The sequence below is a fragment of the Malaya genurostris genome, chromosome 2 (genome assembly GCF_030247185.1).
Source record: "Malaya genurostris strain Urasoe2022 chromosome 2, Malgen_1.1, whole genome shotgun sequence".
Classification (NCBI taxonomy): Eukaryota; Metazoa; Arthropoda; class Insecta; order Diptera; family Culicidae; genus Malaya; species Malaya genurostris.
The window spans coordinates 338,259,663-338,282,986 of NC_080571.1; the positions used below are offsets into that span (position 1 = coordinate 338,259,663).

At 40.0% G+C, this 23,324-nt stretch overlaps 1 protein-coding gene across 4 annotated transcripts in view; it reads right to left on the reverse strand.

The window, feature by feature from the left end:
- LOC131431740 (beta-1,4-glucuronyltransferase 1) overlaps positions 1 to 23,324 on the reverse strand; it is a 333,086-nt gene that overhangs the window by 37,814 nt on the left and 271,948 nt on the right. For all 4 annotated transcript variants that reach the window (XM_058597607.1, XM_058597610.1, XM_058597608.1 and 1 more), the window contains one exon: positions 1,994 to 2,296. The gene's annotated coding sequence lies outside the window, so the exon portion shown is untranslated. The remainder of the gene's footprint in view (positions 1 to 1,993; positions 2,297 to 23,324) is intronic.

The window sequence follows — 23,324 nt, forward strand, 5'->3', positions numbered from 1 at the left end:
GGCTGACTCTATTCCATTACTCAACCACTTGATTCGGCACAGAAAACGAATGCATATTTGTCCGTGGTGGATTATCGCAACCGAGAGTGAATTGGAATTATTTTATAGCTCTGAAATATGCGCGATTGTTTCTGGAGGTCGCCTCATTAAACTATTAACACACGCCAGACTGTTGCAGCCAGCGGAACGAACTAATTTTTCTTCAGATCTGGACTGTGTTTAGCCGGCCGTCCGACCTCAGTCTAATTAAAAATAACGATTTTCGTCAGTCTTGAGTTTAGTTTTTCATCGTCTCGCCTAGGGGTGATTGCCACCGCAGGACAAACATGTGAAAAAAGGTTTAACGATTTGGTGATTCTCCCACCCACACCGTGGCGAGAAACAATCGTTTTCGGGTCGTTCATCTTGAAAAATCTAGGAATTCTTCAAGAATGGAACATTAACTTTGAAACTTGAGACCAGAAGGTATTTCTGATCTTGATGTTAGTTGGTTTAGGTATAAAAGACTGTCGCAGAAAGTATGAACGCAATCAAAAACCGCTGCCATTTCGCAATGGTTCAAAATTTGTCTATTTTCATGGCTGCGTCTTGTTGTTTACACTTTTCTCTAACCACTTGTGCAGTTGTTTATTCGTTTTCATTAGTTTATTTCGAAATGCGTTGGCTTTCAGCAGTACAACGTCGAAAAATTGTGTACAAATGGTGCACAGAACGCGGAGTGTCACTGAGAAAGATAGCTAAAATGGAAGGAGTAAGCGAAAAAGCCGTGCGAAATGCAATCAGGAAGTTCGGTGAGGATAACACTTTCGACGATAAACCGAAAACGGGTCGAAAAAAGGTCCTGCTAACTCTCAGTTGGATAAACGTATACTGAAGGCGTTCGAGCAAAAGAAGGAGGTTTCAATTCATGATGTTCTTCGTGCTAAAGAACGTTTGAATCTTTGAACCTGTAAGAAGCAGAAACAACCAAAACGTAGTCCAAAACAAGAAGCATCGATCATGCCGAGGGTTCGAAAGCTGTTCAATACGACTCTTGTTGGAAATTTGAACTGCATAATCATGGACGACGAAACCTACGTGAAACTCGATTACAAATCCTTGCCGGGACCACAATATTATACGGTGCGAGAAGGGAAAAGAGTTGAACCAGTCCGAGACATCGATTGAAGTCGAAAAATTTGGTAAGAAAGCTATGGTCTGGCAAGCAATTTGTAGCTGCGGTAGGATTTCGAAACCCTTCATCACCACTGCTTCAATGAACAGCGAAATATACATCAAGGAATGTTTACAAAAACCACTTCTACCCATGATTCGAAGCCACAAGGATCCTGTTGTCTTCTGGCCAGATCTTGCTTCTTGCCACTACTCGAAATCAACGGTAAAGTGGTATACTACCAAAAATGTCACTATCGTCCAAGTAGACATGAATCCATCAAATTGCCCACAACTTCGACCAATTGAGGAATTTTTGGCATTAACGAAGGCACATCCTAGGAAACATCTCTCGGCAGCCGAAACCATTCAACAGTTCGAAAAGAGATTGGAAAAAAGTGTCAAAACTTGTCGCCAAGAAGTCTGTACGGAATTTAATAAGGAACGTTCGCAAGAAGGTGCGCCAGCTAGTCTACAATGGCTAAGTAGCAAATGTTGAGAAGAATATCCTGTTGTTGTGGTCTAAAATTATCAGTATATCGAATAAAATTTGAATAACTAACACTTGTGAATTATTAACAGCGAAATCAAAGTGCGTCCATACATTCTAGGACAGTCTTTAGAGATAATTTCTAATTTAGTATTGTCTGACTCTCAAGAAATTTATTTCTTGAAATTGGAAAAAAGTATGTTAAATCAAGCTGATAAATCATGCGAAAATCCCGAGATACTGTGACCAAAGTTTTAATCACGAAACGTCGTAAAAATTATTTAAAATACACAAATGTAAGAACAACCCTATTAGGAATGAAATGTCGAATGTTTTTTACGGTGTACTCACCATCAGTAGACAGTCTCGTCTCCGTTTGGCTCAGCCTACTGCGCTGGCAGGGCCCTTCGAGGGCGCATCGGTTTAGGCCGGTTCCCGGATATGTTAGCATCTACCGCCTTCCTTTTGTTCGCCACCAAAAACGCACACACACACCGTCAGTCAGTCAGTTAGTCACTCGCACTGTTTTCAATGTGCGCCTTTCAGCGAAGAACCGTCAGCCAGTCGCACAGCAGCATCCTATGCTAATGATGATTGTGATGATGTAGTAGGTGATGAAACTACCAGGTCATCGGCGGTTGGAGTTACAAAGATCTGCAAAGGTAAGAACCAGGGGTAACGAGATAGCCATTAGTGTCATGTGTAATGAGAATGGAACCTGTCTGTGCCTGCCTGCCTGCTTGCCTGTCTACCAAGGTAGGCGAATAGTGCTTTTTCCGCTGCACACGTGCATCGGCCGACATCCAAGCAGGCGGCTAGCTTATGAAAAAGAATGTCACCGGCTGGGGACAGATTATGCTAGTTTTTATAGCTCTCGGTGGATGTGTGCATGTGCATTGTGTAACAAAAAGCTTGTCGAGCAGATGAGCTAACGAGGATAATCTCGACCGCCGGGAGGAACTGGAACTGTGTGTTGATGTGGTTTATTGTGGTTATTACAATGTTACCATCATTAGAACACTTGATTAAATTCTATTAAATCTTGCATATATGATACTCACAAATTGGAGATTGTGGTTCATGCTCTTCACAATAACAGTGTATGTTTCAACATTCATGACAGTAACGGCGCAGATGTGAGGAGCGTCGTCACACACAGCAAGATTATTCGATTCGATGTCAGTGAATGGAGCTATGTTTTTTTTTCGTTTTACCATCATAGCGACTAGAATCTGAGGCCACGAAAAAGAATAATAGATTGAGATTTTTTTACAAGATACAGAATGGATTAAGTTTGAAAGTAGTATAAGTAGTACCAGATTTTAATAAATCTCAATTTGTAGAAAAATTTCACCAAATAACCTTTTGCTAGTTGCTAATTTCTAAATAACGGCCTAAATTTTAAATGTGAGAACGTTCAAGTAATTCCTACTTAAATTGTGTAAAGTTTTTATTCAAATATTAATTTTAAATTGAAAATAAATATTCTTCAAGATGATTTTTCGCTTTTTCTCTAACGAACAAAGAAAGGTAAGGCAAAAGCTTTAAAATTGGACTAAAAATATTGGAAAAAGTGGATTATCGGTAACCGATTTTTGTTTCCGGAAAAACAGAGTGATAAGTGTCAAAAATTTCAAAACGTCTTCAAAAGTGACGCTGCAATAAACGAAAAACAAAATTTAAACTGGGCTCAAAACCTCTAAACTTAGCCCCTGGCCCCTCCCGAAATCAAAAACAGATATATAATTATTTAAAAGGCCTCAGACATGTGTTACATAAATTACAAGACAGTAAACGTAATGAAATGTAATGCAACATCAGTTCAAATGGAAAAGTTTAACACCCGTAAAAGGCACACCGAGAATTAGGTACATAAGCAATCTTCGGTAAAATTATTTTTAATTATTGGGCCCCTCCCGAAAAGACATCCTGGGTACGGGCCTGAGTCGTGAATCAGACAAAAACGATTTATCGCACCATAATACGTTCGATTTGAAAAGTTCAATCTATCCATATCTGATAAATTTATGATAGCCTCATTTCGTAGTACTTTGATTACTTCCAATTTGGGATCACGAGATGGGATTCGAAATTTGCAATTAGAGTTTGAAGCAACCGACCCGCATTATAAGATTTTTCATTTGAATCATTTTTCTGTGAGTCATTATTATTATTATATCGTTTATTTATACCCGGTTTTAACCTAGTTGCGGTCGTTCACCGGGTATTCTGTGAGTCAATCTAAGTAGATATCTAACAATCAAACCGGAATGGAAGTTAAATTTTGATGGTTTTTGAACATTAATTGCTGGGCTTCTGGATGCGAATATCGCAAACTAATGTGACTAATAGGCAATTGGTTCATCATCAATCATAAAAACTTGCTGTTCGAATCGATGTTATATACACTTCTGATTTTTTGCTGTCTTTCAAACAAATTTTTATTCCAACCTAAATTTACGAAAATCGATTCAGCCATCTCCGGGAAAATTAAGTGCACATGTTAATCAAAATATGCCCACCAATCGACACACATACACGTACAGACAATTCACTACTTCAACTAACGAGCGAACTGAGTACTGGTACAAAGAAGAAAAAACTGAAAAACTATCATTCATTAGTTATTTTCCTCAGATTCTATAAGGTAGTTTTGTTTCACTGAATTTAATCATTTCCGTTCATTCACAACTTTTCTTCAGTACCAAAAGAAAGCTTGCTCATAGTTCTAAAATAGCCCCTTTGTCATTCCTATGCCGGTTGGAAGGGAACGACGAAAGAGGGAGCGAGAAGAGCGATAGATTATTTCTGTAGTAATATGGACTTACACTAGTTACTATATGATGCCAATATAACCTTCCAACATCAGTTGGTTCTCATGCCCTGATGCAATCGTAGCGTATGTTGGCAACTCAAAACTTCCCGGTTCGGAACCAGTCGCTTAACCGTGCATAACTTTTTTTATGGCAAATCAAATCACCTAAAGGTATGCAATTTCATCTCACTTCGCGAAATTTATTTTTAGATTTGCACGGTAAAGCCTTTCCCCCCAAAAAATGGGTAATAACAGCTGATAATTCGTACTAAATTTGTAACAAATTTAGATATAATATTGATATTTAGATATCAAGGTTTGTAACAATTTTGTTATCACCTAGGTTAAATTCAGTTATAATTTTTGTTATTTTAACTATTAACGAGGCCAAGATTATGACTAGTTTAGATAGGAAAAACAAAACAACCCCAGATACAATTTTGTTCTCCCTTGTTGATCGGGATTCTATTCAAAATTTTTCTCTTCGATTTTTGAAAGAAACCAAGAGATTGTTTGTGTATAACATACAGAATGAAACAGTGCTTTACTCGCGTAGGTCAAGGAAACGAAGTGGGTTCACTATTATATGCACTTCCGTCACCAGAATCCGAGAACTAGTATAATCGAAGTCGGTTCGTACGGCCACCAACTAACATGACATACAAACTCTACTAATTTTTATTCAAATATTGAAACGACGATTTAAATTTCTGTTGTATCCGAAAATATGCAGTAATTTTTGGTAGGATCATGAGACCATTCATTTGATCCTAAGATTGGGAATAACGGTTTTGAGTCCAGTTTACAACATTTTTTACGGTTTTTGTTCTGCCAGTTTAAGTGACGGTATACAATATTGAACACACTTTACACTATAACTCCGGAACCGGAAGTCGGATCCGGATGAAATTCAGAAATTCCATATGGGACCATGAGACCCTTCATTTGAATCTAAGTTTGTCAAAATCGCTTCGGCCATCTCCGAGAAAACCTAGTGAGATTACACACACACACACACACACACACACACACACACACACACACACACACACACACACACACACACACACACACACACACACACAACGATCGGATGGTCGCGGTGTCTACTGAAAGCTGTACCGCGAGTGGAAAAGAGAGCGGAAAGATGCATCAAGTGTCTGGACTTTGGACATCGAGCAGGAGCTTGTAAAGGCCCCGACAGATCCAAAATGTGCTGGAAATGTGGAGGGATGGGTCATATTGCGAGAGACTGCACGCAAAAACCGAAGTGTATGCTTTGCACTTCGGAGGAGGGAGATGACCATCCGACTGGTAGCTTCAAGTGCCCTGCTTACAAGAGGGCGACTGCGGGCCAACAGTAATGGAGATAACCCAGATAAATCTGAATCATTGTGATACCGCACAGCAACTGTTATGGCAGTCAATGACAGAAACTAAGTGCGATGTTGCGATAATCTCAGAGCCGTATCAAGTTCCCCCTGATAACGGCAACTGGGTGTCAGATAGAACAGGAATGGCCGCGATACACGTCATGGGAAGATTCCCTATACAGGAAGTGGTTGAGAGCGAAAGTGAAGGCTTCGTGATTGCTAAGATTAACGGCGTCTTTGTATGCAGTTGCTATACCCCTCCGAGGTGGACAGTGGAGCAGTTTAGCCAGGTGCTGGAACAGTTGACCAATAAGCTAATCGGACGAAAACCAGTAGTCATAGGAGGAGACTTCAATGCCTGGGCGGTGGAATGGGGCAGCAGAGTAACCAATGCAAGAGGATATATTCTGCAGGAAGCTTTAGCAAAGTTAGAAGTACGATTGTGTAATGAAGGCTCCGTTAGTACATTTCGGAAAGACGGTAGAGAGTCGATCATCGACGTCACGTTCTGCAGTCCTAATCTGGCTGCAAACATGAATTGGAAAGTGAGCGAGGAATACACTCATAGCGATCACCAAGCGATACACTATCGCATCGGCCAACGAATCCCAGTGGCGACACGGAGAAGCATTACCGATGGGCGAAAGTGGAAGACGAAAACCTTTAACAAGGACCTCTTTATTGAGGCACTTCGACCGGACGGCGGCGTCGATAATATCGATGCGACCGAACTGAAAAGAAGAATGGTGATGGCTTGCGACACCACAATGCTGCGAAAATCGGAACCAACGAATAGCCGCCGACCAGCTTACTGGTGGAACGGGACGCTCAGTACGTTACGAGCTGCTTGCCTCAGAGCCAGGAGGCGGGCCCAGAGAGCAAGGACAGAAACAGAAATAGAGGAACGCAAGTCGGCTTTTCGGGAAGCCCGGTCCGCTTTCAAACGGGAGATTAAGCGTAGCAAATCAAATTGCTACAAGAGACTGTGTCGAGAAGCAGACGCCAATCCCTGGGGGGACGCGTATCGAGTTGTGGTGGCGAAAATTAAGGGTCCGTCCATCGTAGCTGAAATGTGCCCGAACAAGTTGAAAGAGATCGTGGAGTGTCTCTTCCCGAAGCACGACCCGACTACTTGGCCACCAACACCGTATGGCGAAGAAGAAGCCGACTCTGTTGATCGGCAAATTTCTAACGAAGAGCTTACACAAGCCGCAAAGCGACTGAAAGCCAAGAAAGCTCCAGGCCCGGATGGGATACCAAACGTGGCGTTGAAAACCGCGGTTCTGGCGTATCCAGACATGTTCCGAACTGTGTTACAGAAGTGCTTGAACGAAGGCAACTTCCCAGACATGTGGAAGATCCAGAAGCTGGTGTTGCTGCCGAAGCCAGGTAAACCACCGTGTAATCCTGCCTCGTATAGGCCTATTTGCCTGCTGGACACACTTGGGAAACTCCTGGAAAGAATTATTCTCAACAGGTTGATGAAATGCACTGAAGGCGAACGAGGATTGTCGAACATGCAGTTCGGTTTTCGTCAAGGAGTGTCGACGATTGAATCCGGACAGTGCTTGAGAGCGCTGAGAAGGCGTCCAAACAGAAGCGAAGAGGTGACCGATACTGAGCCGTGGTTACAGTGGACGTGAAGAATGCTTTCAACAGTGCCAGCTGGGAGACCATCGCCACAGCACTACACCGAATGCGGATCCCAGATTATGTTTGCCGAATCCTAAAGAGCTATTTCCACAATAGAATCCTGGTGTACGATACGAACGAAGGACAGAGGTCAGTGCGAGTGACGGCGGGCGTCCCTCAGGGATTCATTCTCGGTCCGACTCTCTGGAACGCTATGTACAATGGGGTCTTGACACAGCAATTTCCCAGGAAAGTGAAAATCGTGGGCTTCGCGGACGACATATCGTTAACGGTGATGGGCGAGTCTCTCGAAGAAGTAGAGGCCTCGGTGACAGAGACGATAAGCACGATTGAGGGCTGGATGAACGGAGTCAGGCTACAAATAGCTCACCACAAAACGGAAGTGTTGTTGGTGAGCAACTGCAAGTCGATCCAGCGTATCGAGATAGATGTAGGGGGACATGCGATTTCAACTAAGCGAGCTCTGAAACTTCTCGGAGTGATGATCGACAACCGGTTGAACTTTAACTGCCATGTCGACTATACCTGCGAGAAGTCCGCGAAGGCGATAAATGCAATAACGAGGATCATGCCAAATGTCGGTGGCCCGAAAAGCAGCACAAGACGTATGTTAGCTAGTGTATCTTCGTCAATACTACGGTATGGAACAGCATTGAAAACCTGCCTGGGAACAGCATTGAAAACGAAGAGGAACCGTGAAAAGCTCAACAGAGCATTCCGGCTTATGGTCATACGAGTCACGAGCGCCTACAGGACAATATCGTCGGAAGTAGCCAGCGTTATCGCCGGAATGATCCCAATCTGCATTACCCTGGCGGAGGATATCGAGTGTTATCAGCGTAGAACCACCAGAAACGTGCGAACGATGGTTCGAATCGATTCGATGGCGAAGTGGCAGCAGGAGTGGGACAGTACGGAGAAAGGTAGATGGACTCACCGGCTCATTCCACATCTGTCGCCGTGGATGAATAGACAACGCGGAGAGGTAAACTTCTACCTAACGCAGTTTCTATTTGGTCATGGTTGTTTCCGGAAGTATCTGCATCGGTGTGGTCACGCCGCGTCTCCATTTTGTCCGGAGTGTGAGTATGTTGAAGAAACACCTGAACATGTGATATTCGATTGTCCCCGGTTTGCGGAAGTACGTAGGGAAATGCCTGCCCTAAGGGTGGATAATATATCTGAGGAAATGTGTCGTGAAGAAGGCACGTGGAATGCAGTAAACAAAGTGGTAACACAGATACTCTCGGAGTTGCAGCGAATATGGAAAAGGGATCAGCGAGTGAGCGTCGGATCGAGAGAACTTCCTTCGTCGGTGTAGTCTTGATCCGTCGTCGAGGACAAGATGAGTAGACCACGTCATGCATCGTAAGTATACGAGTATCGAAAACGTCGGTTACGGGAGAACTTCCATAGTCGGGGAACTCTCTGTCGGTGTAGACTAGATCCATCACCGGGGACTAGTCGAGTAGCCGCCACAACACCGATTCGAGTCGTCGGGGCACCAGCGAACCGGAAGCCATGCTCCAAACCGGAATCGCGAAGCCGACCTCGGCACTCCTTTGGGTGTCCCGCGTGGCGTAAAAGGGAAAACATTGGGTCGTCGAGGCGCTAAAGGTGGATCGAGATGGATAAAGAGAGAAACGCAGGAGCACATTTTCTCTCAAACGAAGAAGTGCATGAGCACATCCGAGATGAATAAAGAGAGAAACACAGGAGCTTATTTTCTCCCAAACGAAGAAGTGCATGAGCACAGCCTCCCCCGAAGTATTGAGCTTAGCTTAGTTTCGGGGGGATCAAGGCAAGATGTCCAAGGTGTTTTAGTGGGTAAGGGCCAGCCAGTCCCACTCGCTGGTTCACAATAGCGGTAGCTTGACAACTACTGAGCGCGTGAGCTGGGAAAGTACATAAGGTATTTCACCTTGTAAAAAAAACACACACACACACACACACACACACACACACACACACACACACACACACACACACAGCTCAGCTCGATGAACTGAGTCGAATGGTATATGACACTTGGCCAATTTTCACTGGTGCAAGTGATTCCATAACCTTTCTATATAAGAAAGGCAAAAATAATCTTTTTATACTATGAAGTGCGCTCTGCATTGATCGAGTGGTAGTCGAAAGCGGTGTACCCTAATGAATATATTATCAAATAAAATAATTGACAGTTGGATGGCGTCAGCTTAAATCAATATAGCAGATAGGGTAGAATTTTCTACCCATAATCAGTACAAATAGTTATTGACCGGAAACGCATTATGCGACCGAGCGTTGTCATGATGAAAAATTACGCACTCGCTCTGGTGTTTTATTCGGACCCGGCTTTCTTCAATTGAATTTGTTGGACTCGACAGTATAGCGATTAGATAGTTTGAACACTTGAAAGCGATTCGTATTATAGGACACTGATTACACCATATGCCTAACAAGGCCTGATTATCGTGAGTTCATTTTGACGTCGATTAGCTCAACATAATAGATTTAATGTTTGTTTTTATCGTGATTTTCGAATTGCGAATTGCAAAAAATTCTTCAGTGGCAGCTATGGCTCTTGGCTTCAACTCTAACGGCCCTCAATTTTCAACCTGCCGGTTAAGCTCCAATGCTTTTTTGAGACGCAAAAAATGGCATGTGTTTTACATCTGGTGGGAATCCTCATGAAAACTTCAAATGCTTTGATTGCAAAAAGGATCATTACAGGTCATCAACATTGAAATTATAGTTTTATACCATTCAAATCGATTACGACAAGCCACTTCATTGATGCATTTCAATTCTTAAATTACACTGAGGTATTGCGGGTTTTTAAATGCGATAGTTATTATGTGAATTTCCAAAGTTACACGAATTTTCAATGCTATCCGGTTTTCTTAGAAATGTCTTTGATTACACCATATCTCGATGTTTCATGCATTTCTTAGACATTTGGCATCAAACAAAAATTTTCGATTTCGGAAATCTCAAAATTTTTCCAAGTCACAAAGTCGATATTTTGCAAATTTCCTGGGCGTTTCATGCATTTCTAAGACACTCGGCATAAAATATTTTTTTTTAACTTTTGCGGTTGTTTGACGCAGATTTCCGAAGTAACGCGTTTTTACGCGGATTTCTCACAACAAATGATGTTTAATTGAATCAAATCAAGCCTTCTAAATAAAGCAACACCGACATGAGTGCGACAAGTTAACAAAGTGAATCATGAAATCGGACATTGTTGCCCGAAATCTACCAGTGGCACTTTTTCATTTGAAACGAAAAACTTTTACTTCTGAACCCAATATCATGCATTCAAACTACTAGGTGTTTGTTAGTAAAGACTTTTTATGGCTGCGTCCTTTTGTTTACACTCTTCTCTAACTCTAATGGTGTACAAATGGTGCACAGAACGCGGACTGCCACTGAGAAAGATAGCAAAAATGGAAGGAGTAAGTGAAAAAGCCGTGCGAAATGCAATCAGGAAGTTCGGTGAGGATAACACCTTTGAGGATAAACCGAAAACGGGTCGAAAAAAGGTCCTGCTAACCCTCAGTTGGATAAACGTACACTGAAGGCGTTCGAGCAAAAGAAGGAGGTTTCAGTTCGGGATGTGGCCAAAAAAGTGGGCACTTCGAAGTCAAATGTTCTTCGTGCTGAAGAATGTTTGAATCTTCGAACCTATAAGAAGCAGAAACAACCAAAACGGATTCCGATAGAAACCTACGTGAAACTCGATTACAAATCCTTGTCGGGACCACAATATTATACGGTGCGAGAAGGGCAAGTGTTAAACCAGTCCGAGACACGATTGAAGTCGAAAAAATTGGTAAGAAAGCTATGGTCTGGCAAGCAATTTGTAGCTGCGGTAAGATTTCGAAACTCTTCATCACCACTGCTTCAATGAACAGAGAAATATACATCAAGGAATGTTTGTCTTCTGGCCAGATCTTGCTTCTTGCCACTACTCGAAATCAACGGTAGAGTGGTATACTACCAAAAATGTCACTATCGTCCAAGTAGACATGAATCCACCAAATTGCCTACAACTTCGACCAATTGAAGAATTTTGGGCATTAACGAAGGCAAATCTTAGGAAACATGTCTCGGCAGCCGAAACCATTCAACAGTTCGAAAACGATTGGAAAAAAGTATCAAAACTTGTCGCCAAGAAGTCTGTACGGAATTTAATGAGGAACGTTCGCAAGAAGGTGCGCCAGCTAGTCTACAATGGCTAGGTAGAAAATGTTGAGATTAATTTTTGTTGTTGTAGTCTAATATTATCAGTATATCGAATAAAATTTGAATATCTAACACTTGTGAATTATTCACAGCGAAATCAAAGTGCGTCCATACTTTCTGGGACAGTCTTTACGTACCCCAAACGATCGTTTCCGAACGATTTAGGTTAGAGATATAAAAAAATGATTAAATTAATCGAAACGAGTTGATACTACTATTCCTCGAAATCTAGCAAGTAGTTCAAAATACCGGCGCGAATGATTGGATCTGAAGAAAATTCGAGTTAAATGATTGTTTCAGTAATCATTGCTTATGAATACAGCCTCTAGATTGTCCAACTTGAAAACACCTAATGACTGATTGTCTATTTCAAGTGATGTATTCGAACAACCCTCCACGATACTCAAACGATCTTGGAGTGGAATCTACACAGTGCCATATTTGACAGGATTTATGAAAAATAATAATAAAACAAGAGACAAATAACACGCAATAACTATGATAATAAAACAGAGTCGAAAAATGTAAATATCTATTATTCTATCTATTATTATAGTTCGCCTTAGATTAACGTAAATTGCCAACTCAAATGTTACGGCACCTGAACCGAAATGACAAAATTCTAAAAAAAATCCACCCGGCTTACCATCAAACAGAGCAATATTTTGCAAAGGGAACGATTTTCCATCAGACAAGAATGAACTGCAAGTGGATTCAGCAGCACCAGAAAACGATCAAATAGTTCAATCTGCATCGTCACCAGACCATGTCATTGCAATTTCAGTCTATGTTTGAAAAAGGTAATAGCTAGGTGTGGGAAGCCGCGGGTTTAAAAGGGATATTTGCCAAGGACCAACACAGAAGAAAAAAAAACGTGAATCCCCTCAATTTCAGATTCACTGAATGAAAAATTTACACTCAAACAGAAAAAAAAAACAAATTGCAATCATTTTTATTCATCCAGCTAAAATCTTATGCACAGAACTTTGCCTCGGTGTATTGAAAACAATTGCGAGGGATGTTTCCCTCGTATCGGAACAAGTTTTGCCAGGCCATGTGTCCATTTTCACGTAATACATTCGTAATTAAAAGTGGAAATAAGGGGAAACCCAGCGTCGTTTGTCGTGAGGGTTCGAATTTCGCCCCACAGTCTGGCATTCGTTTGTAATTTATGGACCAATTGCTTCTCATTCTCCCGTTCACTCACTGTGGAATAACACGGAACTGGGTATTGAGCAGTTTGACCGAACACCGGTAGCCCGGAAAGATTCGTCGTTCTAGTTCCAAATAATAGGATAGCTTTTCTGTGCGAGCCTCAAGCCTGCCCGGATTGAATCGAAGCAGCACACAACCAACGAACGGTGCGAAATTACATCTGACTAACGCAAGAGGATTACAATTTGAATTTACCCAAACCGTTTTGGTCGTGTGCCTGGTCGGGAAATTGTTCCGGATGAGTTTTCCTACCAACAATTGGGGGTGATTTGGATGAATTATTTCATTGCAGTAGACCACCAGAAAATTAAAGCAAGATTGAACATTGAAGTACGTGCAATAATCTCCACCAGAAAACACTAATAACTCACCTGATTCAGGTTTCCGAAGAATTGTTTTTAATTTAAACATCGAAAACGACGAAAGACACGGTCAATTTTACATGTTTCTCTAGATAAACATCTCGTCCAATCCAACTTATGTAAATGCGGTATCGCTTCAGGGAGGGGGAGCACACGATTTAATCACTATAAAAGTGTTCCATTCCTAGTACGAACGCCGCCGCATTCAAAACACACACAGAAATTAGCTCACGAGGTTCCACCGAGAAAACTGGTTTAGCACGCGTTCGTTGTTCAATTTCAGTAGCTAATTACGTAGTAGATGTGTTTATGGTGACCGAGCGAGCTTTCCGAAGCTGGCTGACTGGACCGGACGGGAAAACCTCCTCTGCTACTCCTCTACGGTTAAAAGGTCTGTGAAACTTCTGACGACACAGTAGGCGATGCATTTAGAATGGACTGCATAATCGAAGCCATTTGAAAGTTGGTTCTACGTGCCATTGATGAATTGGGGGTGGCCAAAATTGGTGTCGTGCTACGAGTTCAGTTTGTATTTTTTACCACTAGTGTGAAAAATAATTTGAATGTTTTAGTGCATCATACGGTATTGATGCAGTAATATCAGTAATCATTATGGTAAACAAAGGATTGCAACAAGATTAAAAAAAACTCAGTTCAAATGCACCTAGTGGTGTAATAAAGCCTTATTCACGAACATATATCTAACTGTGAAATGTATTATACTTTAGGGAAAATACAAAAATAAATTTTACTAAAGTCTGGATACTTGATCTGGATAAAAAAAGATTTAACAACATGCTATTAAACTGTATCCTTCAACGCCAATCAGATATGCTGAAATTGGTCTACTAATTATTACGAAACAATTTTCAAGCCAAACAACACCATGTATTCTAAAATTGGTTTGGTAACCGACGAACCGCAGTCCTTCTAATTGGAATAGTTTTTCTTTGTAACTTTTAGAACTTATCACCCTGTGAAACCGAAAGCAGAAATCTGGAGTTTTCAAGCATTACTTTCGGTGCTTCCGAAGCTGGAGACCTGTAGGCGACGTAATTTTACTGGGCTATTCATTAACAAGCCCTACAGATTGGAATAGTTTTGAGACCAATTTTCAGATTTAGTTTATATCTTTGCGTCAGAATTTATGTATCTATGAAAATCGGAGATTTGAAAAATTCGACACACGGTAATTCTGCAAGTCCGGAAGATGAACCCGGGTAAAAAAGGCGGGTGGGTAATGTCAGAGACATAGCTGGATGTCGTAAATACGAAAACAACTGACATGTTCCTTAACTCTTACGAATTTCAATTAGTTGATCAATTGTATAAATTATGCAAGCATTCCCCTTTATCACATTTTTCGCAAAAACAAAGAAGGCTTCACCTGATCTAGATTACTGTGAATTTCACACAGCGAAAAGTGCACAAATCTAATCAAACAGTTCTAGATTTGCACTAAACTGAGGATTTTACCTTCGATTTGAGAGCAGGAAATCCTAATAAGAAAACTTTTAGAGCCACTAGAACGACTGATTTTGTGTGATGCTCCCCACCTTTGTCTTCTTTTCTTTGTTTTTTCTCCAATACAAACGACTAGCAGCTGTGACGAATCGCTCTTGTCGGAAGCAAAACTAGCTTTGCAAACGACACAAAATACATCTGCTCGCAGTGGCGATAGAATCCAAACTGATCCAATTTTTGTTAAGAGGTTTTTTTTACGTGATCTCGTCTGTAGCTTTTTCACTAATGGGCGGTCCTAACGGCTATAAAAATAGCAGCATATTGAATTTAAATTTCGATTATTTCATTTCGTATTTGAATTTCATTGAAAGAAACTATCCGGATGCCGTACGGGATTCATTCCTGCCTTTCAGAAGGACCAAATTGTGGAACTCAGTACGATATTAAACACTGTTCGGAACATTTTCCTCGACGATTTGTTGTACAGTAGCAAATATTTTGTTCTCTTGCTCAGAACGCGTTTGGCTGATTGGCTGGTGTTGACATGAGTCAAATGAGACAGGTTTTTCAATAGTGTACTATTGAAATACTTCAATGCCTTCTCTATACACGCTTCAGTTGAAAAATTTCGATTCTATTGGTAGTTAGATTATTTAAATCCTTCCACAGATCACTGAGCTATGAGCTTTAGAAATACGAGAAAGACAAACGCGCCTTATAAATTATCCTCTTTGATACTCGTTTATACCAAACATTTCAGAAAAGTTTAATTTTGAATTATTTGAGATTATATCACACAACAGAATATTTTATCATGAAATTGTGATCATATTTCCGATGGCATGTAGCAAAACTTATGTTGATTCGTTAGATACAACAAGAGATATTCACGATCAAAAACTTATCACTCTCTAAGAGAGTTAATTTTGAAAAGGCATCCCATAGTGAAGTAAGGATCAGCCAGATTGGGTTGTTCGAGCCATTGATGTGGAACATGGCAACAAAAAATTCTAATAATTTACAATCAAACAGTTCAATCAATCGTCACACTTTTGAATCCGCAATCGCACGAGAGTCTGCTTATATTGATGTTGATTAGGAACCAACGCCGAAGGAGTAGAAAGGAGAAGTCACGACAGTTCAGTCAAAGCTAAATCATCTCCAAAGAATGGTCCTAATGGCGATGACAGGAGCATTCATGACAACTCCTACTGTTGCTCTAGAGGCGCTACTGTGCATTAAACCACTACATGTGTTCCTGAAACAAGAAGCATTATCTTGTGCATACCGTCTTAAGGTTACAGGGCTTTGGAACAGTAACCCATTAGATTGTGCTACCAGCCACACTCGCTTGTGGTCTCAAATGGTTACGTGGGATGAGTATTTACTCGCTCCTAGTGACCTAACTCTCACATGCAGTTTTCCTTTCAAAACATTCAATGTGAGCTATCCTCTTCGTGAGGAATGGTTGACTGGTTATTTGGAACGACAACTTGATGAACACATAGTTTGTTATACGGACGGTTCTCTGTTGAATGGTCGTGCTGGTGCTGGTGTCTACTGTCGTGAAATGAGGCTGGAGCAGTCTCATTCACCTAGTAGATACTGTACTGTGTGCCAAGCAGAAATCTACGCGACTCTGTGTGGAATACAATCGGCACTTCAGCAGAGGATCTGTGGTAAACGACAGTCAGGCAGCCTTAAAAGCACTCAGTTCGAAAGGTTCACGATCGAATCTAGTGATCGCATGTCGAACTCGTTGATTTCGTTGGTCCTGAACCAGCTTTACCACTTTCAACTAGTTGGGTAAAGCACAAGATTTGTTCTTGGGCTGCATCCAAACATGCCAGCTACTGGCGCAGCTTGCAAACTTGCGCTCAGACAAAAGCATTTCTACCAGATTTAAATCTGAAAATGTCAAAGTGTCTACTGCATTTCTCCAAGCAACATTGCAGTATTCTGGTCAGAGCTCTGACTGGACATTGCAAACTCAATTATCACATGGCTACTATTCAACGTGCTGAGTATTATTCGTGTGATTTGTGTGAATGCGATTATGGTACTTCATATCATCTCATATGTAATTGTCCCGCATTGACGCAGCTACGTATCCGGGTTTTTGGTTCTCCATACATGGTTGAGTCTGTGTATGCGGAGCTAAAATTGAAGGATATTCTCTCGTTTCTCACCCAATGTGGTAAGGAGCTATAGTCAGAAGGGTTCATCGTTCTTCCTGGAGTCAATGAATCCCTTCTGTATTCACCTTAAATAGGGTTTAGCAGATTGTTTGGCATCCTTTGGGGGGTACCGAATTTACTTCTGCTCGTACATACTGCGAATCGTTCTGCATTCTTCCGGGAGTGCAGAATGGTGTCGCTTTTGTAAGATCTCTTAAACCTCTCGGGGTTTGGAGGTTTTATTAACTGTGCTTCATCAGAAAGAACGCACATAGTAACAAACCTAAATAGGTTTTACAGCAGACTGTTCGGGACCTCGTAGAGGTTCAGAATTTACTTCTGCTTCCACTAAATGTGATCCCCAGCAGATTGTTCAGCATCCCTTAGGGGTGCAGAATTTACTTCTGCTTTTTTGTGTTTTTGTGTCGTCAATTTTCCCCATCCTCCTAATCCAAACCTTACCATTTCCCTTCAATCCTTCCCTCTTATATATCGGGAAAATGATGCTAAAAACAAAATTGATGGCAAGGCACAAATCTCCAAGTATCAAGGGGAACGTGCCATTTGAGCCAATTTGTTCTGATTCCTGATTCCTGAACGCCGAACATTGTTTGTCTTGATTTGTTTTTGTTTTACAGCCGACGAAATTACACCAATATCCCAAATGTATGCAATTATATCTTTGTACATACTTGCTATACGATTTTAATATTTAAGCTTCTCTTCGCCAAGCTTGTGTTCAAGTTTTGTATGCAAGCAGTTATTTTTATAGCGTTTCTCTACCATTACTACCGTTCTGCGATTTCGGTTGAAGCGATAAACTTTTTCTCATTATCAATTGAATTCATCTTATATAAATTAGAAATTATTCTTAAGCACTCCAAATTAACCCTGGGTAGTTGTCAATTTCTCAGGCGAAACGACATAACATGGAATTTCATCCGAACTTGCATGACACAAGATCAGAGCATACCAATTAAAGCTGCAAATCGTTTTATGGCACTTTTTGTCTTGCTTTCTAGAAACAACCTACCTCTAGCATGCTACGCGTAGAACTAAATCGTTAGCTATAATTTCGCATCTATTTATAGATTCGCGTGCTTCCAAAAGCTTCCCTTTTGCATCGATTGACCAATCAGAGCGATGCTTTCCCTTTGTTATATAGTTTACTCCTTCAAAACCGTCGTCTATGGCAGGAAAATCGGATATGCCGGAGATTTTGAGCAGACAAAACAAGATACTGCTCGCTACTAATCAAAATTTCAATCATTCATAATTTAAAATACGTATCGTAGAAATATTTCCAATCAAATGATGTAATAATATAAATAATTGATACAAAATACACTGAGCTGAAAGTGTTTAAAACCTGACCACATTTCTACGAGTATTTTTCCTTAAGTTTCTGATTTGCACCCCTATATAGAAAATAAAGATGTGTTCCACATCAAAAGTACAGTTATTTTCTCTTTTATATAAAAAGTACTCTATTGTTCATGGAACTTAATGTTGAAAAATCTTCCATGGAGGATAAAACCCCCAAATCCTCCTCCCCCCTGCGCACAGGCCTTCTATGTTGTATTTGCAACTCTTCATATAAAATCAGAAAAGTTTTTCGAAGTGAGCCATAAGCTCAAAACCATGTCTTGTTGTGTTCTTTTTTAAAGCCTACTCTGACGGCGTACCAGTTCCTAAAAAAAACGAAGCGTAGTCCTATGTCAATTTTTGTTCGCTAACTCCGCAAAAAAGTTGTTCTATAATAGCTCAAGTACAATGATAGTACTTTCCATCGCCAGATGCGAATAATGCGATGATTTTAGCAATACCGCAGGCATCGATTTTGCATTGACTACGCAACAGTTTATTCGCTAAAACGCCCCCTAAAGGGGTATAATTTAGCAAACTTTTTCACCTATTTATTGCCAACGGATTTTTATGATACGCATGAACAGACACGCGTTTGCGTGTCCGTGACCACAACCCCCGGGTAACGCCCAAAGCATGCACGAGTGAATTGTACACGAAGAAAACTTATTAGGTAAAAATTTTAGTTAACCGTTTTCTTGAGAAAATAATGAATAATAATCGTATTTTAGTTTGAAGCAATTACTTTGTAATTGGAAGTAGTTACATTCAGATTCTATAACACAACGTATCAGTTCATTATATCCTGGTTCGAAATAACTAATTAACTGATTGTTTCAAACGCGTTGCAGTTTTGTTTTGTTTTGCGTGTGTGTGTACTTTTTCCACGTATACCTCAGCAGAAGACATATGTTCATCACTGTGACTTGCCCGGTAAACAGTAGAATCGCGTGCCTAGAAGCGAAAGTTCTTGCGGATAGCTAACTCACTGAATGCGTGGTTGTTTGGCGTGTTCACCAGTCATTATAGTCACACTTCACGTGATATCACAGGGCCCATATGTTCCATTTGAAATCACCTGCCACATTAGGCTGCAGTTTGTCCTCCAAATGTAATTAACTCACTCCACCACTGAATTAACCTCTGTTTTCAACAGTCTTTTTTTACGATACTTTAAATCGGCGGACCGGTTAATTTCCGATCGCAGCAGGCCATCAATTAATTTGGTTTCCATTAGCCCGGCAACGGTTGCTATCCTAATCAGCAAGCGACCTGCAAATGTGCTGGGGAAAATGAAGAAGAACAAATCAAAACAATGCAAAACCGAATCATCTCGAGACTGGTAATCGACCTGATCTCGTTCTTCTTCCAACCGCTGGAAGCGCGGAACCAATTTCTTCTGTTGCAGACCGATTCGTAGTTCACACAGGCGTTTCCCCGCCCGTTCTCCTACAACTCGGCAACCAGTCAACCACGAATCATTTGCTACATTTTTGTGCGTAAACAGTTTTTTTATATCGTCGTGTTTTGCCGTTATTTGACAGATTTTGATCTGGCCTCTGGCGGCCTCCTGCACATCGGCACATCAGATATGGGGGACTCGAAATCGGATAATGCAACTGGTACACACGGTGTGGATGCTGTGAAAGATTGAGACCAGGAACGTCAATTTGCGAAAACAACAACAACAACAACAAAAAACACGCAGACATACCGGCCAAGATTATCACACAATAAAGAATCATGTTCATGAGAAATGTTTCGTTGATGGGATTGACTTTTGTGTTTAGGTTTTTTTATTCTTCTTCTTTCTTATCTACTACAGCTGTTTGTTAATTATTGAGCCAAGCCATAATTGGCTTGGCATGTTAAACATTCATAAAACTTGAGAACATCCAATTTTCAAACTACAAGCGATTCGTTTTAATAAATACTAGATGAACCGAACACGAATGAAAAATGAGTTTCATTACCCTATTTATTGTAATAGAAAGAGATTAGTTTAGAACAGTGATGTATTATTCGTTCTACTGCCCACTAAGCAGAAAAAAAATTAAAATTCTGCGACAATCAACTTTTTTGCAGTTGACTCGAGATTTAAATATATAATAGATAGAAATCATCAAAAAAATAAATGGCTTCCCAACCCCAACGCGGTAAAAATTAAGCGACCTTCCGTCAAACATTGGGTAAGCAAAACAACAACAAAACCACCGTCGCACAGTGGTCCAAAAGTGGAAAAAGACGGTCAAAAGTCTGTACTGACTTTCTATGATTTTTAAGAGCTAACGTATCTTCGAAGAAGTTTTACAAGGTTATATTACGCTTCTTTTGAAAGTGGCACTTTAATTTTTGTTAAAAGGGTAGTACCGATTTCAAAAAAAAAATTTTTTTTTCACAAAAAAAATTTGGTTTTCTATCTCATTTTGAAGAAAAACACATTTGAAGTATTTTTGCTGAAGATATAAATAATGTAAAAAAATTATTTTTTGAGATTTCTTCACTTTATTTTAAAACAGTTTTTTTGTATTTATCTACGTAGAATCTCCCTCTATCACCTAAGTATCTACTACAAAGTGCGCGTAAACACGCATAGACAAGCAAGCTCATGCCTGAACGCGCAACTCAAGCAAATTTTTGTGATCTTTGTTTTGTTTACTTTTCGACAATTAACAATATTAGAAAAAATATAAGTGGAACTCGATGCAATTTTTAGGCCTTTTCAAAGTTGGTTTAAAATATTGAAATTCCGAAAAAATATCAAAAGTTCAACACATATAAAAAAAAAATTTCCAAACAAAATATGAAAAAGTATTGTAAAAGTACAAACCTTCACGAAGAGATTTTATTTTTAAACGTGTAAATAAATTGAGTTATCGCGAAGCAACACGTTTTTTAAGACGATATGTTGATCGTGCGACGCCTACTTAGAGATGTGCGAAACAGCTCATACCGGTGAGCAGCTCCGAACCGATCAGCTCACTAAAGGGAATCGATTCAATGTATCAGCTCAGAAGCTCATTAAGATTCTTACTCCGTTTTTCTTTCATATGCATGGTTGAATTCATTGATGCACAAAGAACAATTCTATGCGAACTAACTCGTTTGCGAATTATTATTATGTCATATTTGAGAATATCTGCAAAAGTGGCATCCCTGAATGTACCTTAGCCTACTGAGTGAGAGGTAAGATTTCTTATTGACAATAATGGCTCATTCAATCTGTTAGAGAAGGATAGATACACATTTGGAAGAACAAACAAAAGCTCATGTACACATTTCTTCTCATTTATAACTCGCTCTTCAAGAGTCGAAGATCCGTTCAACTCGTAACTTGTTTCTACCTTACCAGTTCATTTTTTCAAAAATCTGTCGCCATCCAAAAACTCTCACGATTTCCTACCGCTCTGTAATTTTTGGTGCTAAACTGTGATCAATTTTAAAAATCTATGATCGATTTCAAAATCTCTGTAAATCTGTGAATTTCAGAAATCTGTGAAAATCTGTGCAATTTTTTAAACTTGTGCAAAAGGTTGAAAATCTGTGAAACACAGATTAATCTGTGAACCTGGCATCCCTACTCACCAGTGCGGTGAACTGGTGAGCTGCGGTTCTTTTAAAAAGAGCTGTGAGCTATCAGCTCACTTTAAAGATTCAATTCACTGGAATAGCTCAGGAGCGAATTGCACATCTCTACGCTCACTGCAAAAGTGAGTTACAGAAATAGCAGAAGCGTGACGCCCTTCGTTTCTTAACCATTCATGGTTTCAGCATGACCATAGTGAAAATAAGTCACACGAATAGTACTTCTTATTGGAAAATAAATTGTATTGGGAATATATTTTCCTATAAGTATTGTCAAAGTTTGCTGCATTAAGTTGCATATTTCGCTTCAGTACAAGGTTTCCAAGGTAAAAATAGGTAAAATGATGTAAAACTTTTCCAGAAAAGAATAAACCTATGCATTACCTTCTACAAAATTATGGGATTTTATATTTTCTACAATTATTCCAAATAAAGTATGTATAAAAAACTAACTTGAAACAAGTTATGATTAGAAAACTAGCTTTAAGGGGGTTGTCATAATTCAATAACTAAAACTAACTTTAAAAAGGCCAAAAAAAGTTCCATCGAGTTTCATTTAGATTTTTTTTTTAGTTTTGGGCACATCTTCTCCTATAAATTTTGTAAAAATCAGCTGCATAAAGTTGCATATTTCGCTTCGTTGTAAGGTTTTATCATAGGTAAAAAAAGGAAAAATGTTGTATAATTTTTCCAGGAAACAACAAACCTATGCACTACCTTCAACAAATATATGCAAATTTTTAATTTTCTTCAATTATTCCAAACAAAGTATGCTTAAAAAAATAACTCTAAACAAGTTATGAATAAAAAACTGATTTTAGGGGGGTTGGCATGAAAACGCTTTGTATATCCGAAACGGTGAGATCTAGACTTTTGGTATATTTGACAAAGTAAATTATTTTCAATAGTTCTAAAACTTTGTATAAGAAAATATTTCTATCTCTTTTTGCCTTTCTCATATAGAAAGGTTATGCAATCACTTGAAAAACCGACTAGTGAAAATTGGCCCGGAGGGCCAAGTGTCATATACCATTCGACTCAGTTCATCGAGCTGAGCAATGTCTGTATGTGTGTGTGTATGTATGTGTGTGTGTATGTGTCAAATAATCTCACTAGGTTTTCTCGGAGATGGCTGAACCGATTTTGACAAACTAGGATTCAAATGATAGGTCTCGTGGTCCCATACGGAATTCCTGAATTTCATCTGGATCCGACTTCCGGTTCCGGAATTATAGGGTAAAGTGTGTTCAATATTGTACACCGTCACTTAAACCGGCGAAACAAAACACGTAAAAATTTTTCTAAACTGGTCTCAAAACTACACAAATCGATAGTCATTATCAGTAGGCAACTAAACAAACCGATTCTGGCTATCCTTGTTCCCGGTATCCGGTTCCGAAAATACCGGAAATAGTGGTCATATATACCAAAATGGTTCTC